We start from the raw sequence: 21225 nt of genomic DNA, 5'->3' as shown, positions 1-21225 counted from the left end.
GAATGCCTGAATTCAAGTAAGCTATACTGCTATAGCTGCAATTGTTAGCGGTTCGTCGGGATCGTTTTTTGATTACAACGACGGACATGACAGAACCCTTGGCTGGTAGAGGTACAAAGCTTCGCTTTAAAAAAAAGTATTACAACGGCCGCTGGATAAAAAAAGGGGGCTTTTTTTTTATCCAGCGGCCATGGTATTAGTGTATCGCACGTGTTCGGCGGCGCCTATTATGTTTGTTTTATTCAAAAGTGTGAACTTCACCGCGACAAATGAAAAATAAAGTTACTTCAGAGGTTTTACGTGTCAAAACCGTGTCCTGATTATAAGGCACATCGCAAAATAATTTACATTCTTGAAATTATAGCAGCGCATGTGTCCTACTAAAGCGACACTCTCCATGTACACATCAATTGGTTCTTTCCGGAACTTTTTTTTATGCATGAAATGCTTTTAGCCCCCGTTGTCGGCGACCTTCAAGTGACTTTGAGCCAGAAGCCAGAGCCGTTATCCGCGCACTCAAACGAGATCATCCGGGCAACCAGTCAGAACTTCAGAAAACGCGGTCTCTGGCCCCCAACACTTTGTACAGGACCGCATTACAAGTTAATACCCAAACAAGTTACGAAAAAATATGGTTTCCGATTTCTTCCTAATGTTTGCTCACAATATCACTCAAGCTGTAATTTCTAGTACGCGAAAGTTTTATTTGTCATTTCCAATAGCGGCGTCCAAAAGGCAGATAGAGAAGTTGCCTGTGCTCTTTTGAACGCCAGCGGTCTGTCAGTCGTGAGCGGTAGGCTACAAGAAGAAAAAGTAGCGACAGACACTGAGTGCGCTGCACTGTTGGAAGAAGAAAAGCGGTTGAAGGCGGCGGCACCACAGGCAGGAAAAGATGTCATATGGTAGCTATTTCATGCTTACATATACTCTCGATTTCGAGAGAGCCAGTTTTCTTTTAGGGGCGAAGCTCCTTAGGGTCGAGCCTTGTCCCCCGTCGCGCCATCGCGCCGTTGTAGCCACGCTGGTACTCGCCGCTCCCGCTAGAGCCGCAGCTGTGCTCTAGTTCTTTTTCTCTCTCGTTCCCGACGCGCTCTCTTTCTCTCTCGTCCGTAGCTAGGGGCGCTGCGGTGCACAAGGGCGTTCGTTCCCGACGCGCGCTCTCTTTCTCTCTCGTCCATAGCTCTGGTTTACCCGAATGATAACCCTGTGCTTCGCCCTCTAATCATCATTCACGTCGTGGATATGTGGTGATTTTTTTCTTTTTGTGCTGTAGGTCTCGGAAACCATTTGAATGGTAAACATCAGAGGCTTACACTAATTACTCCAATACTGCGTGTTCGTGGTGACAAATGCGCCCCACGAATGACAATGCCACGATCTCGGTCAAAAACGCATGTACAATATTTAACCAAGTTTGCCAAAATTGCCTGACTGACTTGACAATGATACTAGCGCAGCATACATGCGCAGTCGCCATATTTGTATTTCATGCTATGTATCCATAGAGATAATACCACGCTTGCGCGGTTATTATCGGTTATCGGTTATTAACGCGGTTATCGCTTTTTGGCGCCATGCATTTCTCCGTTCGCCAAGCTGAAGTTTACTCGCAGAAAGATTAGCTTTCCTAAATAAGCTAGAGAGCATGGGGGCTGACTGCACCGTACACCGAAGTAGGAAGCTGAAGAGGAGAAAAAGAAAAAAAATGAGCAAGAAATATTCTGTTTGTATTCAGAGCGTGTCTCAAACGGGCAACTATACAAACAACCCGCGTTACATTTCGCAGACACGATATGGAAAGTACACACGACTCGCCCGTTCTATACAATGTGTCGAACAATGGGAGGGACGCGTGAAATAAAAACAAGGCCCTCACTGTTTTGTGAGCTGAAGTGACCACAGCGTCAAGGCTTGCAAAAGCAAAAAACAGCTATTGAGTAGCCTGACAACGGGGCTGGGATGTAGTGCAACAATAGGGGAGAAATCGAATAGGCTGTGCGGAGTGTTTTCAGTTCATACCCCCCCCCCCCCAAAAAAAAAAGAAAAAAAAAACAAGGCAAAAGTGCAGCAACTTCGAGCCAATTCGTCTCAATACACTGAAATCCAATATCTTTCTTGTACCGGTTTGCTCATGTTTAGTATTAAATGAGTACCCACGTGTTGTCGATTGGGAGTGGCAGAGCTAGCAAACACAATAACCAATACGGTGCCCTTGGGCTGATCGGCTTACGTTTCTCAGGCGCTGTGGACATAGCCGTGTTTAGAAATGGCGTTGGCGAGCTGACGGCCACGAGCCTTTCCAAGCCTGATGTCTTATGCTTTTTGATTTTATTGGACCGTCGCCTATGAGATGTTTTGGCGGATGTGGCTTGCTTTCGCAAGAAAGGTTGCAGTGTTCAAGCTAAAAAATATATATATATCTTGAGCCTATAGCAATTTGAGCCTTAGTTTCATGCGAGCCGAGTGATTAAAGGTAGAAATTTCTCTTGTTTATTTATGTACTTGATAATGGTATCGATCTTGGCTTATTCAACGTAACTTAGGCAAATACAGAAAACAATTAAGGCTGCTTTTCTACGAAGCTACATGTACGAAGCTCTTGTGTGGCGCAAGTATCAAATGACGCAATAATCTGGAAAGATGAAAGAAACAAATGCGAGCATCGGGAATGCAGAGCGTTCACATTCTCTCGGGGTGAAATGGTGGGTGGCTTTGCGTGGCACGTGCCGGATTAATTTGAGTCACAGAGATAAGAAGACTGATTTGGCGTGAGTGTTTCAAATTGCAATGTGCAAACGCGGTGAAACGAGTTTATTGAAATGGCGCAGTCCAAATCTACATAATGTCCAAATTTAGGTGCCCGAAAAAGGGCGCTGTTGAATCTGTACACAATCTTGTTCTACGGAGGAGGTGGCCGAATTCGTACACACGAGCTCCGATAAAGAACGCGAGAGCAAACTCGAGAAAATTTTCCTTGCGTCTTTTTAGCCAACGATGTGCTATCTGCTTTTCAAAGCAAACATAGAGCACAACCACATGAATTCTTAGTTTCACTTCCACTTCTTCTTTCAAAATAGTGGTTTCTTGGGACGTAATCGAAAACCGACCAATAGTCGTAGAGTCTCCCGAATGAAGAGTGCCTGCTGTTTGCTTACTTCCTTCAAAATAATAAGTTCTTGCAGCGTAATGCATAATACGGCGAATATTTGGAAACATCTCTATCGCGCCATTAGGCAGTGTTTGCTTCCGCTGCTCACGACACCATTGTCTCCCATTATGCAAGGTTTACTTCGCCTACTCAAAAAAGTGATAAAGGGCCCCTTTTAAGAACGCCCGGTGCTCAAAATTAGTCTGAAGGCGGTCCCCTATGGTGTATCTTATTTCATTAACAAATCAATCAGACAGTCAATCAGCCACATAACAGTTCACCACCAAGAACTGTTGTGCGTCTTTATAGTTCATCATCACGCATTTATCGTTTTAATAGTATCACTCCGACAAACAGCCAGCTATCCACTTTTCTAGGCACAGTATGGTCTGACATGCTGTTGTGTCCTGATACACCAAATACACACACTATCAACCATTCAATCAATCATTCAGGAATAGCCTTTTCTGCAGCTACGCCATGCAGCACGACATAATAACATGAAGAAAAGAAGAGAGACGAATAAAAAGTCAGGACGACTGTAATACATACAACCAGAATATTTACCACCACGGAAGTCGGGCAGCATTTCCTTTCTTGCGCGTGAAAGGATTGGGAAAAAGCGATGAAGCTGCACAATCAGGCTTCTAAACAAAACACATCAGCAAGTAGGGTTGCTGCAAACTAATTGCGGAGCACGTGATCACGCTACCTTGCGGCGACGTATATGTGCACCGGAGTGGACGACGTATCATCACGCGCTTGCGAGAGCACCACCATTGCCTCTCTTTGTATCAATCGGCGTACCATCTGGCCAGTCATTGTGGCATATGTTATTCTAGCGCTATACTTGATCACAAACTCATCCTTTCACCTCGTCGTAACGAATTAACAAAGAAATAACTTGTTTGTATGAGGCGATTACGAGAGAAATACATGAGTTATGCTTCCCTAACTCTTGCGACCGAAGAACTCTATTACCTCAATTGCACGTGGTTAAAGCAGAATGAAGTGATGGGCTTTTCATTTCTTCAACTTTATTTTTTTTTTTGGGGGGGGGGGGGGGGGGGGGGAGGCGTATTCCTTGTCCTTGGCTACTTTGTGATGATCTGATCTTGTTTTCCTATACCTTGGCTTTGGTGATTATCCTTTGTAAAGTCTCTTATACTTTTATGTTCTGTTACCTCTAACTGTATATATAAGCGTTCCCCATCAAGAAAAAAATAAAGATAGGCCGTGCATACATGGAATTTCGAGTATTTTTTTTTCGTCTCTCTTCTTTTGTACATACTACAGTAGGCTCGCCAGATACAGCTACAAATCCGCGCTAACTTGCCAATCTTGCAGTTATTCCGCAGTGTTCTCTACAGTTGGCCTTTCCGCCATTTAACACCTCACCTGGGATTAAGGTCCGAGCCCTGCTGCATCAGCGAGCCGATGGCAAACCAGAACCGGTTAGTGATGTCCAGCTCTTTCTCCATTTCTTCAGGGTCCCACCGAGGCGAATCGGTGTCGCTGTAACGGTGTAGCGCAAAGCGGTTCTCGAACGGGCTGAACCGGCCCAGCAGCCCGTACCACAGGCTGAGCGCAAGGTAAGCGGTCAGCATGTACAGCCACACGTCCACGGAAAAAGGCAGTAGGAAGGAGAACAGAGGTGGGTTGTCCTGGAGTGGCTTTCGAAACAGGATACTGATGCCGGTGTTCATGAAGGGCATCGTAAAGTCCACCATTTGTGCTCGCATGTAGGTGATGGTTAGGTCCACGATGGCCATGTCTGCCTCCTGCGCACGGCGACCGCGACCACAAATATTGAAGTCAAACTTTTATCGCTCTAGTAATAATTGTCTCATTCCTAACAGAACGCTGTTTACAGTGATAGCGGCAGCGATAGCAGGTTAACTACAAGCCTTTTATATCGTGGTTTCAAAAAACGTTGTGAGGAATATTAGATATCGGTCATGATGCAGGTGTCAACATTATAGAAAGTGGGTCATATTTAAAGGGCTCGCTGTCATCCTTTGAAAGGCTGCCTCACTGCTCTAGTAAACGACGTGCCCGATTGTCTTGCCTCATTAGAGTTTTAGCATCTCTGGTATTCAGGTATACGCACGGAACGCTGGTAGTGACATTGTTTGATGCTTCGTCTAAGCGCAATACCTTATAGACACGTTTTCGTGTTCCGTGAATGGTGCTCTTGAAAAAGAAAATGGAAAAAGTCAAGCTCAGACTTTCTATATACCGCTTTATTTTTACTGTTGCTCGTCTTCCTTGTTGATTTTTATTTCCGACTGAATTGTGTCAGGAATTGAAAGGAACATGTCGACTGCAAAGACAGCGATGTCAGGAAAATTAATCTAGCGCAGATTGAGAGATCTCCATGCCTTTATCGCTTTCTTGAGTGTCGATCGTATACCCGAATACGTTCGTAAATCGTTTCCTCCAGCTGCTCTACCATCCTACACTTTTTTTTTATCTGAAGAAGTCTAATTTCATGTTCTGTAAGTCCAGAATGATGACTTAGTAAGTGATCGCGGGAGAAATTGAATCACTGATGGAAAAGAATGAGACCCTGTGTTGCATTGCATGCGAACTATTTTATATTTGTGCATTGTTGCCTTAAAACATGTACGCTGCTTCGTTATCAGACTTCGGCGTCTTCTAACTCTGCTGGAAAGCTGAATTAAATCTACCTAAATATTGCCAATCGTTAACCATCCACACTTCTATCCGCCGCACCTGAGAGACAGATACGAAATGTTTAAGTAGGTTGCCTTCAGCACAACCACTCCTCTAAAGGATGAACGTTTGCGAGCGGAAAGGCATAATGATGCACCGCAAGAACAGTGCCATATACTCTTTTCTAATTTCTTCCGTAGAAGGAGCTTTTTTAAAGCGTCAGCTTTTCTCAGCTTTATCTTTTGTTTCGAGCCGTCGCGGTCGTTGGCCAACGCCCTCCATAGCGCAGACCTTGGCAGAGCGGTAAGGTCGTTGGATGTCTGTGGGAGTAGAAGGTGCTCCCATTCGGGGGAAGTGCACGGGGTACCGCGTGACCTTCAACCAACAAAAGAGGAAAGTTCGGTCCAATAAGGAAAAGCGCGGTACAGAACCACACCACGACGTGGTGTTGCCCTTCGCACATCGGTGATGTTGGAGCCGACTGATGCGCCCGCAGAATTGTGGCAGTTTTGCCACGGCGTTGTCATACGCCTCACTTTTTCCTTCGTGAGTCGGTGGCGATACAAGCGTCTGCTGCCGCGTTTCCACATTGAAATGCCATGGAGGAAGCAGGACCTTCAGAGCCGCAAGCGTCTCGGTGAGCTGGAGATCGGAAGCGAAAATGCCTAGCCAGCACTACAGCTAACGAAAGTTCGCGTTGCATACGCATAACTGTCGTGTGATTTTTTTCGTTGCGTGGGGGCTCTATGCCTTTTAAACTGGCTGCTAAGAACACTGCACTAAACACGTGGATGGAGGTGGGGAAAAAAGGTAAGGGTGCAAGGGGATCCAAGATAATTTTTACTGCTTTTGATTCCTAACGTGCGCACACATCTAAGCAGCCATATTTCTTGTTCCTTTCTCAAAACGCGGTGGACAAGAATGAGACTCAAACTCGCTACTTTCAGTTCAGCAAAGAGACTCCTAAGCCACTAAGCCACCACGAAGGTTTAGTTGAAGTGCATTCAGAAATAAAAATCCTTGCTACCCTTAGAACGCTTATACGTTGCTCGTAAAAGAAGGACAAAACCGACGAACGAAGCTACACACAGCGCAAACTGCCAATCTTCGCTCCTCGCTTTTGTACGTGTCTTTTATGTACAACGTTGCACGTTCTAATGGCACACCAAGAGGCCCAAGTAGCCACCTTGCTACCTCTTCGCGGTCAACATTTTGTTGAGTAATTACCACACACGGGCCGTAAATCCTGGCACCAAAGCACGTTGTAGAGAGAGAGAGAGAGAGCCAGAAGAAAGGGCAGGGAGGTTAACCAGATGGGAAGATCCGGTATGCTACCCTACGCTCAGGTCTCTCTTCAGGACCTCACACGGATTAGCCTTTCACCTTTAACTAAAGCAGGACCTAAGTTTTTGTTTAGCCGCTAGTGAAACTTTGCTTTTGTGAGGGGGATTGTGGTTTTATGCTAATAAATATTTTTCATTGCGTCTCCATTGCGACTACCGTTACGAACATTTCATAGCAAAGTAGTTTCCGCTTCGTCTTTCCAGCCGTTGTGTGAGATCAATGAAATCCCTACAGTTTTGCGTATACAAATGGGTTTGAAGAGAATAATGTCAATACGGTGCACACGTGTAAACTGCAGACATCCAATCGTTAGCTGGTATCCATTTGCATTTCAGCTTGAAGCAATAGTTTATTTTCAAACACAACGAAAGTGATGCCATAAAAGTCTGAACTCTAAGCGGCGTTTCCACACAGTGAATAAGATATTCGATTAGAACGGATTGCTTTGAACAATATAGGACTTATTACGCATGTGACGCCAGGTCAAGAAAACTTGATAGCTTAGATCTAATCTCGAGATTACAAGTGCGTTTGCAGAGAATAACAATTCGATGCGCACTTGCAGACTGCAGACTTTCGCAATAATCAATTGGCGTTCATGTCCTCTTAAATTTCAAGCGGCGGAGCTTTGAAACTGCCAAAACAAAATTGATGTCATAAATGTTTGGACTCTATGCGGCGTTTGCACACTCTGCAGTGAATACGATATTCGACTAGAACGGATTGCTGTTAACAATAGGACTTGTTACACACGTGACCCTTGGTCAAGAAAACTTGGTAGCTTTGAGATTACAAATGCGTTTGCAGAGAATAACAATTAGATGCGCACGTGCAGACTACAGGCTTTCGCAATCATCAACTGGCGTTCATGTCCTCTAAAGTTTCAAGCGACGGAGTTTTCACACTGCCAAAGCAAAATTGATGCCATAAAAGTTTGGAATCTATGCGGCGTTAGCGCACTGTGCAGTGAATACGATATTCGACTAGAACGAATTACTGTTAACAATAGGACGTATTACATACGTGACCCTAGGTCAAGAAAACTTGGTAGCTTTGATAGTACAAATGCGTTTGCAGAGAATAACAATTCTATGAGCACGTGCAGACTGCAGACATTCGCAATCATCAACTGGCGTTCATGTCGTCTTCAGTTTCAAGCGACGGATTTTTCAAAACTCCGAAAACTAAACAGGTTTCATAACGTTGAGACTTATAGTTTCCACATTCTGCAGTGAATACGGTATTGCATTAGAACGAATTACTCTTACCAATGAGATTTCCTGTATACGTGGCGCATATTTAGCGCAGGATTCGAAGCATTCTGATTTTGTTGTTTTCTTATTCTAAAGTAGCGATAACGTTCCGATGATTTTATTTGGTGCCCCCTCCGATGGTATTTTATTTTCTGTGCGTGCTATTTTGACGTGCACTTAACCTAGCAATATATTTAAAAGAGTTCCGCCGAATAATAGCCCCAGGTGTCATAGTAATTTCAGATACTTGGCTTTCGATTGTGATGCGGCGCATTGTAAAGTAGGACGCAGTTTTATTTCGAACCATTAACACTTGTTGAAAAAAGGTGACGAGCGTACTGAAAGGTAAAATTAGCACAGTGTGTGCGAATCTTCGCGAGCCACACGGAAGGCAGAACACGCACAAAACTGTAAATACGATTTTGAGCAGTACATTCTAACTTTTACGCTTTGCATGTCTGTTTCTCGTTCTTTTTTAACATGAAAACACTAAACAGCGACTTGTGAAAATAAGATGCTGGGGTTTAAACATTTTGGAATTATGTGACATTTACGGCTATGCAATGTAATAATCTTTGTTTTTTTTTCACGAACACAACTTCTTAGGCACGTTGGTGGGGCGGGAAAAAGCGGCATTTTTGGGCGCAAATGGAGACAAATGAAAGAAGTCTACGCATACACCCTCTGTGTGCATCCCTCAGATTATTTATCCTTTCAATTTTCTGCATCTAAGCGAGCAGGAGCAGGAACAACATGGGGCCCGAGTGCGGAGAAAGGCCGCGTGGTCAATTATAATGAAATCACCAAACACTACAGATAAGGGAGGCAGCATTACCCTGCACCACCCTCCTCGTTAAATAAAGAGCAGGCGACATCATGGCGCCTACTACAAACAAACACCTTCCCAAACCCGATCGCTTATAATCTTTGTTATCCAGAGCTCTACTCGGATAAATGCAAAGACTGCCACCAGTGGACGGACCTCAGACACATAATCTGGGCTTGCCCCAACATAGTGGAGGGGCCGAACAACACATATAGGAACGCGGAGCAGTGGGAGATCCCGCTGCTCAGTTCAGACAGCAAGCACGAACAAGTCATCAAGCAAGCCGAAGATGCCGCTAGGACTCAAGGGCTCCTGGCCGCCATCTAAGGGAGGGGAGAGAGAGAGAGAGAACAACTTTATTTAAAAATAGACCCCAGTCCAGGTCCACCAAAAAGAGCGAGGCCTAATCTTCAGACAGGCCCAAACTCAGCTTACACTTGCCGTTTTCAATAAAAGTTGTTTCTCTCTCTCGGTTCTCTGCATCCTGCTGATTATGAGTCTGGCTGTAATAGAGAGCAAACCGCTGACAGGAACTGTCAGGGTCGAGAAATGAAAGTGTTTACTTTGTTCAAAGTTTGTGTCTTTCATAACTAGACAATATGCCAACATCTTGCAATATAGTCACCTAATTTTGAAGTAACAATGCAGTTTAATCAGGGAAGTACAGCTTGACATGGAGTATGCGAAACGTCGTACGAACTTTAAAGCAGCATCGAACAAAGGCAGCTATCGCCTTCCAATAAAAACCTTGACAAAAGCTGTTCGAGATATTCATGTGCGAAGGACGCCCGTATAATTTCACCGACTAGCGCTTTTCTTTTTTATCCTGTAGATATTGCGAAACGAAATAGCAATATTTGATTTCAGAACCAAACTGTAGGTGACCGCCGATGGAGAGTCTGGTGAACGCTGCAGGAACAATGGAAGTAATCACAATGACGCGTAAGGTAAGCCGTGTTTGGCGATGGCCGCAGTCTAGAGGGCTAGCGTGGTCATAGCATTCATTGCTCGTTCGAAAAGCCCTCTAAAGGCCTTCACCTGACGGCGTTAGCAAACTCAGACCGTTGAACCATTTGCCATAGATGCAGCGCTTCCGGATGACCGATACATGGCGTATTGTCGTGAACCATTGCTAAATCCGGCCCCTCTCTGCGCCATAGGAATCAGAAATAGAAACTGAATCTCTTAAGTTTTGTTAGCACCCACGTGATGACGGCAAAAGGCAAGAGTGAATTTAGAACTCGAGACCAATGAATAGCGGCGCGTTCTGACGGCTTCGGGTGTTTGTGAGCGTGAACGGGAGTTTCATTCGTTTCGAGAACATCTCCGAGCAAACGAGAGCCCAAAGGCTCAGAATGGCTCATGCGCGTCTTGTCGCAATAGCAGTTATACGTCAACTCAAGGCGTGTTTTCGCAGGAGCCATCGGTGCTGCCGTGTTCACGATTGTGCTGTCCCGAGCAAAGTCAAAGTGCGAGGGTAAAGAGCTGCGCACAAGCCGTATGTTGGTAGTCACGTAATTTGTCGTGGGTGCCAAGGCGCATCGAGGGCGACCATTCGATGGCGAGCCGCGAATGAATGGAGCTTTAGGCGCATTGTCTTCCCGCGCACACAATGTTGGACGTTATGACACAGTGTCCACGCTGCTCACGCGCCGTGTTTGGAGGTCACATAATTTGTGGGTGCAAGGGCAAAGATCGAGTATGCAAGGGCGAGCCGAGAAGGCCTGCAAGCTTCATGCACGCTGTATTCACGTGGTCCGCAGTGTTCGAAGTCACCCGATGCCCTGAATTTTGGACACGTTGCACAGTTCGAATAATGAAGCTAGTGCTAGCATGGAACGTTTGCAAAGGAACAAACATTCGCGTTTTCAGCTTACGGCACTCGTGATAACGCCAGCTTTGCGAAGGTGCGTGGTCGCAGTCATCAACTAAACTTTGTTTAAGGGTTTCGCGCTTGTTTAGTTCGTAAGCGGATGTTTCTAGCAATTTACACTGCCCAATAACCCTTTAACTGGCAAGATAAGACAGACTTGACCTAGAATGGTTTTATTGCTTTAGTTCTTCTTTACTTTGCTCAAATACACACCAATTGAAATATTAAATGGTTTCTCTAAATAAATGCCGCAGTTTAACCCGATAGGCGAAGCATCAATTGCGATAGCAAAGTAGTAGAGAGCTATACGGATTAAGGCTAGTAGTTTTATCAGACAGACATACAGGTGAATTTTATTTAGTAGTTTTATCAGCTGTATAAACTTGGACATGCAGCAGCACCAGCATTGCACAGAACTGGTGTCGACGCCGTCGCGTTTTGTCCGCGTTCGCACCGAAGGCGCGCGGTTTTCGACGAGATTAGGGAGCCTACATGCGACGCCGCTTGCATGTAGGCTACCTAGACGAGATCATAACGGGACACTCGTCGAGCAGCGTCCGAAGTCTTTACCACCTTCTCGCACTTAAACGTTTTATTGCGATAGCAATTATATGGACACTACAAAGCGGATTTCTGCCATTGGCGTCGTCGTCGCCGTGAAGTTCCGTATGACATCCATGAAGATGAAATCGTCGCCGTGCGCCGGATGCTGTATGTGCGAGTGAAATCGCGCGAGGGACGCGCGCTTTCACGGGGAGTGAACGTACGGCGGAGAACAAACGCGCGTTCTGCGCCGTGCCCCCTGAAGGGCTGAAGAATTAAGCGTCTCTTTCCTCCTTTACAATCCCCATATATGTAGAGCAAACGCGACATCTTCCGACGCGCGAAAGGCCGTTGGGGGGGGGGGGGGGGAGGGAAGGGAGGCGACATTTAGCTGCGGCACCAAATCCCTGTTTATATAAAAATGTTGTGAGACGAGAATGTGGTAAAGACTTCCGACGCTGCTCGACGAGTGTCCCGTTCTGATCTCGTCGAAAACCTTCGAGTCGCCCCCAGAGCCACCGGCAACAGTCACCAACGCCGCGCGCGTTTGATGCGAACGCGGGCAAAACGCCGACGGCGTCGACAACAGTTCTGCGTGTTGCTGGTGCTGCTGCATGTCCAAGTTTATACCGCTGGTAAAACGACTATCCTAACTCCGTATAGCTCTCTACTAATTTGCTTTCGCAATTGATGCTTCGCCTTTCGGATGAAACTGCGACAACTTTTTTATATAAATACACAGTTGGTGTTGCCTTGACCCATAGAGTTTCATATTATTTTTTATTTAGAAACTCTATGCCTTGACCTAACCTTCGGTGAACCCAGCATCGGCGCCACCAACCTCAGGTAGAGAACGCTTCCGGCGTTTTGCCGCCACTTCCCGCGCTCTCGCCGCCTCTGGGGCCGCTTGCCGGCGTCGGGGGATTCACGGTTAACTGAATGATCCCCCCGGTGCTTCGCCCACACATCATCATTCACTTCGTGGATATGCGGTGTTTTTTTTTCCTTGAGGAGACCTCCGCAGAGAAGATCATCTTTTCGAGATATCAAGCTCAAGATGAACCAGCGGTAGAACTACCTCGCGAAATCAACTCGGCAGAACTCGTGAACCTGGTTTTAGAGAAGGCTTCCATGGACACGAACTACGTCGGAAGGGTGCTGGGAAAGTTAACTTCGACGAACGTGTTCTTCAACCGATGCGCCGAAAGGACTCTGGATCACGGTCTTCGACGGAAGAAGTGAACCCAGTTTTGAATGCTCTTCAGCTACAGCAAGAACAGATTGTGCTACAAAACCAACTCGTGACATCGCTTATAAGCTCTCTAAACGCAGAGAAGCCGGTGACTTAATTTGTAGGACCCGATGCGTTCGACGGCATGTCTTCTAGTCCAGAAAGTTGGCTTGAGTTTTATGAATATGCCGCTGGTATTAACACCTGCCACTCTGATGAGGACAAGATTACTAACATGCGTAGTAACTTAAGAGGTGTTGCATGGAAGTGGTATGATCTGCACATTATTGAAGAAACTGGCAGCTCTTGAAACCAATGGAAGGGAAAATTCTTGATGACATTCCGAAGGAACCCAGTACAAAAATGGGACACCACGCTTAATTTCAACTTCAAGCAGGGCTCCCTCATCGAGTATTTCTTTGAAAAACGACGCCTTTTATAGCTGGCTGATCCTATGCTTCCTTCGATCTTGTGCCGTAATAGCAGTAATAATGCACGGACTGCTCGCGCAAGTCCTGAAGCAAGTGCAAATACGATCACCTAAAGCTATAGACGGGCTCCTGGAGTGCCTTCATGACACATCATCTACTTCAAAAGAAAATATAACCTCTAGCTCAAACAGTAGCTTCAGACGGACCGGCGCGGATTGGTCAAGCCGTAATCAGCCAGAACCGAGCCACCTTGCAGGCAGCACAGAGAACTTGGGTTTGTGCGCTCCCGGAGGTCGGGTGAATAACGTCGACAACAACGCTGTCCCCCGACTTTCGGACGCTCAAGAGTTTTCGACGAGAAAAACTAATAAACAAGGGTGATCAGTCCGACCCGATGAGCACAACTAAGACTGTTTATTTAACTTGCTCTAGCCTACTTCACATTCCCATCAAAGTGGGAAACAGACATATGATGGCTTTGGTTGACAGCGGTGCTTCTGCGTCTATAATAAATGCCAAGCTGGTTAATGCAAGTCGCCTGCATCATGGAAGAGTACTCCGGGTACAAGGATACGATAGAAAAGTGACTATGCGTAATCAGCGGGCCACAGTAAACATCGAGTTCCAAGGTCACGAAATAGAGAGTGAAATCCTGGTGATATAGGGTGTGACGTGCGATTTTCTGCTATCCAGACCTGATATAAAGAAACTAAAAAGCAACGTATACTGGCACGATGCGGTTTTAGTAGAAGGACTATCAAGGGACGAGACCCAGCCGAGTAGAAAAAATAACCTACGATTTGTCAAGGGCGCAGAGGATATTGCAACATCTTACCCGGAACTTGCATGCATAGGAATCTATCCACAAGCGATGAGGTCGCACGAGGTCCCTTTCGAACTAATTGACAAGACCGTCATCCGAAAATCACCTTATAACATGTCAAGAGAACGAAAGATATGGTTGAAGAAAGAATTGCAGGAGACGCTAGACGCCGATATAATCCACCTTCGGTGTCACCCTTCGCCTCTCTCATAAGGATTGCGCCAAAGGAAGATGGAACTTTCAGAGTGTGCACAGACTACAGGGTTCTCAATCGCCAGACAGAACTTATACAATTTGCCATGCCGAAGATAGACACGATTATAGATGAGACAGGTGGTTGCCGAAATTTTTCATGTACTTACTTGTGAAAAGGTTTCTGGCAGATCCCGCTAACCGAAGAAACAAAAAACGTAAATTGCTTTTGTCACACTTTCTAATCTGTACGACTATAGCCGGCTTCCTTTCGGCTGAAAAAACTCGCAAGCTTGGTTTCAGAAGATTATGAACGAAGTCCTGATGCCTTTTGTAGGTGTCTTTTGTAATGTGTACATAGACAATATTATCGTCTTCTCCAAAACAGAGGCTGAATATCAGGAACACCTGCCTCAGATATCAAATGCCTTGAGCTTGGCACACCTCAAGATTAATTTGAGGAAAAGTACATTCTTTCAAAGAATAAACTACCCTGCCACCCTCTCTCTCTTACTTTGTGACAGCTGCGAGAGAGGAGGGTGGAGAGTCGCCTTGCTTCCCTGCCGGCGCTCGCGCTGCTGGAGACCACACACATATAGCGAATCAGCTTATGTGTAAATCAATATAGGGTACAGCTACATATGGTGGTTAAGAGTACTTCTGTTTACGAAATCACATAATCAGACAAACGCTACCTATATATCCTCACTGCAACAAATACACGCCTTTAAGCGCATCATTTCTTTAACAAAGCGAGCAAATTTCTAGAAGCATACGGCTATTCCATTACATCGACTGTCATCGTCGATGACTTCTGCATACTTTTTTTTCCCCTATGACCTTCAGTAGCCGCAAACTCCGAAAGGTCCCTGTCGGCTGTATTGGGCAATCAAACGCATTACAACTTTTGTAATAAAAACGCTGGAAATTTGACTCAAGCGACTTTCATTTCTTCGTACCAAATATTTTGCAATCAATGTACTGTTCTTGTGTGCCCGCTCGGCAGTAATTCTCCTTACTTAAATGTGTGGTGTCCAAAATACCGCTGTAGAAAATTCAGTCCCATCCATTGTATCCTGTCGCTGTCAACATTTGTTCCTGCGAACAAATGTTGATGCGAACAAATGTTGATTTTGTGAATAAACAAAATGAGTGCGATAGTTTGGGGCAGAATACTCTTTAAAAGTACGGTAACGGCCCCACTCTATTTTGACTTTCTATTGTGAGGCTGCATTGATTCCTCCTTGCGAAGGTAGAATAAACGAACAAGCATTTCATTAGTTGTTATTTTCTCTCTCATCTTTCCCCACTATGAACTGCACTGTGGAGAAGGTCGACAAGTATGAGTTGACACCATGTTTTCTCTAACTTGCAGGCGTAGTTCACTCTTACGCTGGCATTCAGTTGCCCATCGCTGCGCGGCCTTTCTGCCAATGACAAAAATAAAAAAAGGAGATTGCGTCTATTGCAACTATGAGCAATAATCTAGTGCCATATATCACAGTTATCCCAGCAGAGCCTTCTGTTGGGGACGTAATTTCGAGGCTTAACATGTTAATACTACTATATAACACTTGCTCTCCCAGATCAACCAAGACAATAGACTACACGATTCGCTAATGTAGTGATCATAAAGAAAGCGCAGTTTAAAAAAAATTATGCGGTTTCTTTTTATGCTTTTATAAAACTTCACCTTACAACCTAAAGTGTGCCTTACAGGATGATAATTCAGGTCACTCAGAGTTAGTTTTTGTAAACAGTGCATTTTTAAGGACAGAACCTTGTAATAAAAGCCAGAAAACATGACTACGCTGCCCACAGGAGACATGATTAAACGTGTATTATTTTATTATATATGCCTTAGTATTCACCGACCCATTTCAATTTTAGTAACTGCACCTCAGCACTCCATTACTTGACTTTACAGCAAAAAAAGTCCATATGTATGCAAATGCTCTGAAGACATCGCTGCCGAATTTCGTCCATGCCTTCAATTCCATAAGAACTCGTGAGCAAATATTCAACGCCACCATTCACTTCTACAAACACGCTTTTGGTTCAATGCATATAAAATAAAATGCGATAATCTTTAAATTTTGAAGGGCGTTTCCGTCGGTGGTGGAAACTTTCTAAACAGAGATGAAAGACAGGCTGTTTAATGAAAACGGGAGAGGTTTGCCTGGCGGCATTCCTCCGCAGACAAGTGAGACCACAGTTCAAAACAGATTATTTTAGTTCGGAAATCAAAGACAAGAATATTCTTGATTGAAGCTACATCAAGGTCCACGCACTTATTTTAAGGAACCAAGCAAAAGATTGATTTATGTTCGATTGTTAATCCTCTGATACATTTATTTCCTCAAATGGAAGCCTATTCGCGAGCTGTTCTTTTTCTTTCTATGCATATATATTTTTTTAATTTTCGCGCACCCATGCTTAATCTAAATATTGTGGAATGATTTCATAAATACTTTTCTTACACTTGACAGCCTTACTGCCTTTTTCATATCTTTTTTTGTCTTCTCTCGTGATTTCTGTAACAGCGTTTTGATAGCCGATGTTAACTACTTGTCAACAAGTGCGATGTCTACATTGCCGAACGTTTGGCAAAAATAAATGAGGATAAAATGCCTTCTCTGAAAAAAAAAGAATAATCGGAAGGAAAGACGTGAGTCATGCCACAATTCTCCCTAGAGACCATTCTGTCGCAACGCTTAAAACTATCAGAAACAAACTTGAACCCAGCAACAAAAAAGTAACAAGGAACACGTGCTCCATTTGTCTGAAGATCAATTTCATTTTAAGGCAGACATACATGTGCTACCCTAAAGATACGCGTAAAATGTGTCTCTATAGCATAAACTGCACATATTGATAAGCGGCGTAGGAAGCATGTATTGTTCAAAAGTGATATGAACATGAATTATGCAAGTATAGTTGCTGCTGAAAAGCGATCATATAGGTCGCATCTGTCACTTTGATTCCCAGTTGTATGAGACATGTCCATGCTTTTTAGAGTGCATCAAGGATACGATATATATAGTTTTATTCAAGAAACAAGTAACAATAATTGTTTAGCTTTTAGTAGGCTAGTCTCGTGCTTTTTTTATTGTGAGCATCGCCTTCTTTCTTTGCTCGCTTTTCTGCCCATGAACGTCTTAGTACATATAACGAGCGTCTTTTCCCGGTCATCCTTGTAAACCTCTCCCGTGTTTGCCTGTGAGTGTTCTTAATAACTGCATATCGTTGACCCCATATTCCGAGAAGTCTAGGACTTCTAAACTTCTTACATGATCAGTCTTCCTTAAATTTTTTGCTTTGTTTCGGCATCAAGAATTGGGCTTGAAACATTTCATTTGTTCTTTTAGCTTTTCTGGTTTTGTCCTCTTGCTCTTTTTTGGCAGTCATTTGTACTGTAGTTCAATGGCGTGATTACTTAACAGTGCTTTGGTGTCGAGTGGTTGCTACGCTTGAAGATCTGGGGCTGAATTCACAAAAGTTCTCATTGGCCGGGAGCTTTTTCTAATGATTTGTCCCACAAGAAGATTGGCTGAGATTGTTTTCCTACATACAATTCTAGCGTAAGAAATTTTTCCGATTGCAGGCTCTAAACTTTCGCCTGTATGAGGGAGTCAGCTTTACTATTACACCCCAGCGATACGTCAGAAAGCAATAAAACTTAACAAGAATTTCTGAGTAGAGTACACATATTCGTCTCGTCTGCAGAGACACCAAACAGCCATCCAAGTTATCAGCTATCAAAGCAACCTGTGTTCTTGACACTAAGAACAAGCACTTTCTTTACAGGCATCCTAACGCTCCGTAGGGCTAGTTCAGCTCTGCCATAGAAAGCGTATATGACCTGAAAGAACGTTATTTTGCGACAAAATAAAGAAGCACGCAGGAGTGCCTCTTAGCCTTTCGAAATATTGTGTGACTATGATGTAGCTATACCTGCGGTGCGTATCCAACAAATAAGTAGCACCATGCCTTTGATGCAAGCTTCTCTAGTCGTTCAAAGAATACGACTTATTTCTCTGAACTATTCATTTACGAGATTGTCGAAGGAGCGTACTAAACTACCTTGACCAAAACATCGCAGGCGAGGTAGACGGCAGAGGGTGCCAGTCGGCGCTGTCGTCCTGCTCAATGCCTTCTGCCTCTCAACTGACCGGTGAGAGCTCAATAGGCGGGTCCTAACAGCGTAACGACGTCGCACCACACAATCTTACACAGTAGTGCACGTAAATCTCAAGTAAATGCGATGAATTCGGCGTTTAGATTGCGGGCTAGTACTGTTTATTTCTTTCACAACGGGATACGCACAGCAGAAGCTTTTACTAAGCAAAAACGCGACAATTAAATATCCCACGAAACATCTTGTCTCATCCTATATAGGTGTCAAGACAGTGGAATAAAAATTAGCAAGAAAATACGCACCGCAGTTTGAGGTACACAACAGCTGATTTGATGAAAAAATAGACCACGCTCGGGCATACTCTGGACAGGTTTCGAGGCGAGATCGCTGACTAAGTGCGATGGAAAGCGCCAGTGAGGCTTTGAAAATTATCTTGTCATGGGTCTGGCTCGCCAGTATTTCTCCACGTTTCAAGCAACGCATTTGAAGCGAAGAACGACGCGCGCAATAGCAGAAACCCACACGTTAAACTTCCCACGTGCTTCCATGCATTTTACGGCAGGCGCCACTAATCATTACCACGTACCTAACAATCACGAATGGTCTGGCAACCTTGTGGGCATATTCCTACCCAAAAGGCACCGCGCACAAAGCCCCGGAGAGTGGAAGGGGCGGCTTCAGAGGAGGTTGGCTTGCCGAGGCTACCGGAATCACGTGACGCTCCGTAATAGTTTTTTTTTTTCTTCCTCCATGGCTTGCGAGCTCCACGCACCATGTACGACAGGAAAACTTCGCTCAAATGTTCACAGCCGCTTATGCTACCCGCGGACTAAGCTATTTCACCAAGCCCGAGGGGTGGTTTAGGGCACCTTTAAGTCAGAATTTCAGTGACCCGCCATGTTTGTTTGTTTACTTAGTTGGCCTTTCTCGCCATATCTGCGATAGTGTGTGCCTGTTCAAAGAAAATTCAAATGGAGCAATTGATGTTCAAGAGGCAGTTAGACAATTTACAGCTTTCAAACGGAGCCTGTTTAGATATTGTGCATAAATTATTTTCGTGTAGTGTTCAATTGTCCTTTTAATGCTACTAATAGTAAGTACTTCTATACTGACTTCGTCTCGTAAGAAGCAGGGAATTTTGTTACCGCCACCCATTTCAGTGAGGGCACCGCCACGCTCGCGCAGAAATAACTAGCATCACTGCTCCGCATAGACGCTTCGGCCTTCGCGATCTTATGTGCTCTTGGGAGCTAAGTTTTCAGGTTTCGCAACAACCTGCTGATAATAAGTATCTTAGTATGCCTAAAAACTTGCCAAAAAAGATTACAAATTCTTTGAAAACCTTGCCTAACGTTAGCTGGGACATCCTATATAATATTTATATCAGGGCTACAGCTGCAAGTTATTCCTTCTGCCCATGTATTTGCATATAGATATATTTGCATTTATATAGCCTATTAGGAAAAGCACTCACGTTAAACAGACTCTTAAACTTATGAAAAAAAATCGCCTGACAACTTCTCTAGAGGAACGGTACTAGGAACAGTGCCGGAAGTTCTAGCAGTTCTTCTTGGGCTAACATAGGCAAACTTGTAAGTTCGAATGAGGCAGAATAAGCATGACATAAATACTTCCGCTTACATTCATAAACAATTGTTCAAGGATTTGCTTGAAGCCTAGGTTCATAAAAATCTTAAGGTATATTCAAGCGCGTAAGGCCACAACGGCATAAATGACAGGCGGTGGGCGTTAGAGGCATATTACTTAAATAACTCATACATTCAAAGCAAATGACAGTATTCGTCAAATTTATAAGCTGCCTTACCTGGCACTCTCGCATTTGAAATAAAATGTCCCTCGACCATGTGGTGATACGACAACGTTCAGTTGCGCACCCTTAAGCGAAATACAGAGCTGCTATACACATCTATAAACACGTTTAAGTACTTGTGCTTTAAAATCTTCGTAAATATCGAATAAAAAGAAATTCAAAGAATGAACATTTGCTGTGCAATTTTCATGGGACAAAAATATGTCGCACTGCCGTTAGCAACATCTTTGGAACATTGAAATGTGAAAAAAATTAAATAATGTACATTTACAAAATTCTACGTTTCTCCAAAAATATCACCGTTATCATTGTGTGCTTGCAACACTCAGTGAATGGATAGGTTTTTGTAGTACGTAACATTAGCAGCGCTAAATTTGTTCCCTGCCAGCTATTACATAATTCTATAGTGTACATAACTTGTTGCGATACAAAATTAAAGATTTATAGACTTGATGCTTGACTTTTTACAGCCAAGATGTTAAAGGCTAGGTTCCAGGAGATTGCGTCCGTAGAAAATCGGAAGTGCAGTGTACAACAATTTCAGACACGTGGAGTCGTATGAAAACGCCGGGCTGGTGGCGTTTTCAAACTTAGGATTGTAAAAAAGTGTGCATTATACCGCGGTTTTCACTGGATGTTACGTTTGCTTCTTTATTACGTGACATAGATCAACCTGGCGACCACGTGAGCGCGTTAGCTCTTGTGCGCGTACCGCGATTGGCATAGCCATCTTTAATAAAACGCGTTGACGGTACGGTGATCGCGACTGTCTACGTACCGCCTGCAACGCCTACGAAAGACATCGAAACGTTCATGATAGACATATTCGGTTGGGTGATGCCCAACGGCGACGCGCCCATTCTCATCATGGGGGCAATATTCCCTACAGTCATAGTAACAGCTTCGCTGGCTTCCG

General features: G+C 44.4%; 1 pseudogene; it reads right to left on the bottom strand.

The window, feature by feature from the left end:
• Nucleotides 1-21225, bottom strand: part of LOC119461537 (glutamate receptor ionotropic, kainate 2-like) — a 306355-nt pseudogene that overhangs the window by 46681 nt on the left and 238449 nt on the right.

The sequence above is a fragment of the Dermacentor silvarum genome, chromosome 8 (genome assembly GCF_013339745.2).
Source record: "Dermacentor silvarum isolate Dsil-2018 chromosome 8, BIME_Dsil_1.4, whole genome shotgun sequence".
Taxonomy (NCBI): Eukaryota; Metazoa; Arthropoda; class Arachnida; order Ixodida; family Ixodidae; genus Dermacentor; species Dermacentor silvarum.
This window is presented reverse-complemented; position numbering and strand designations above follow the sequence as displayed.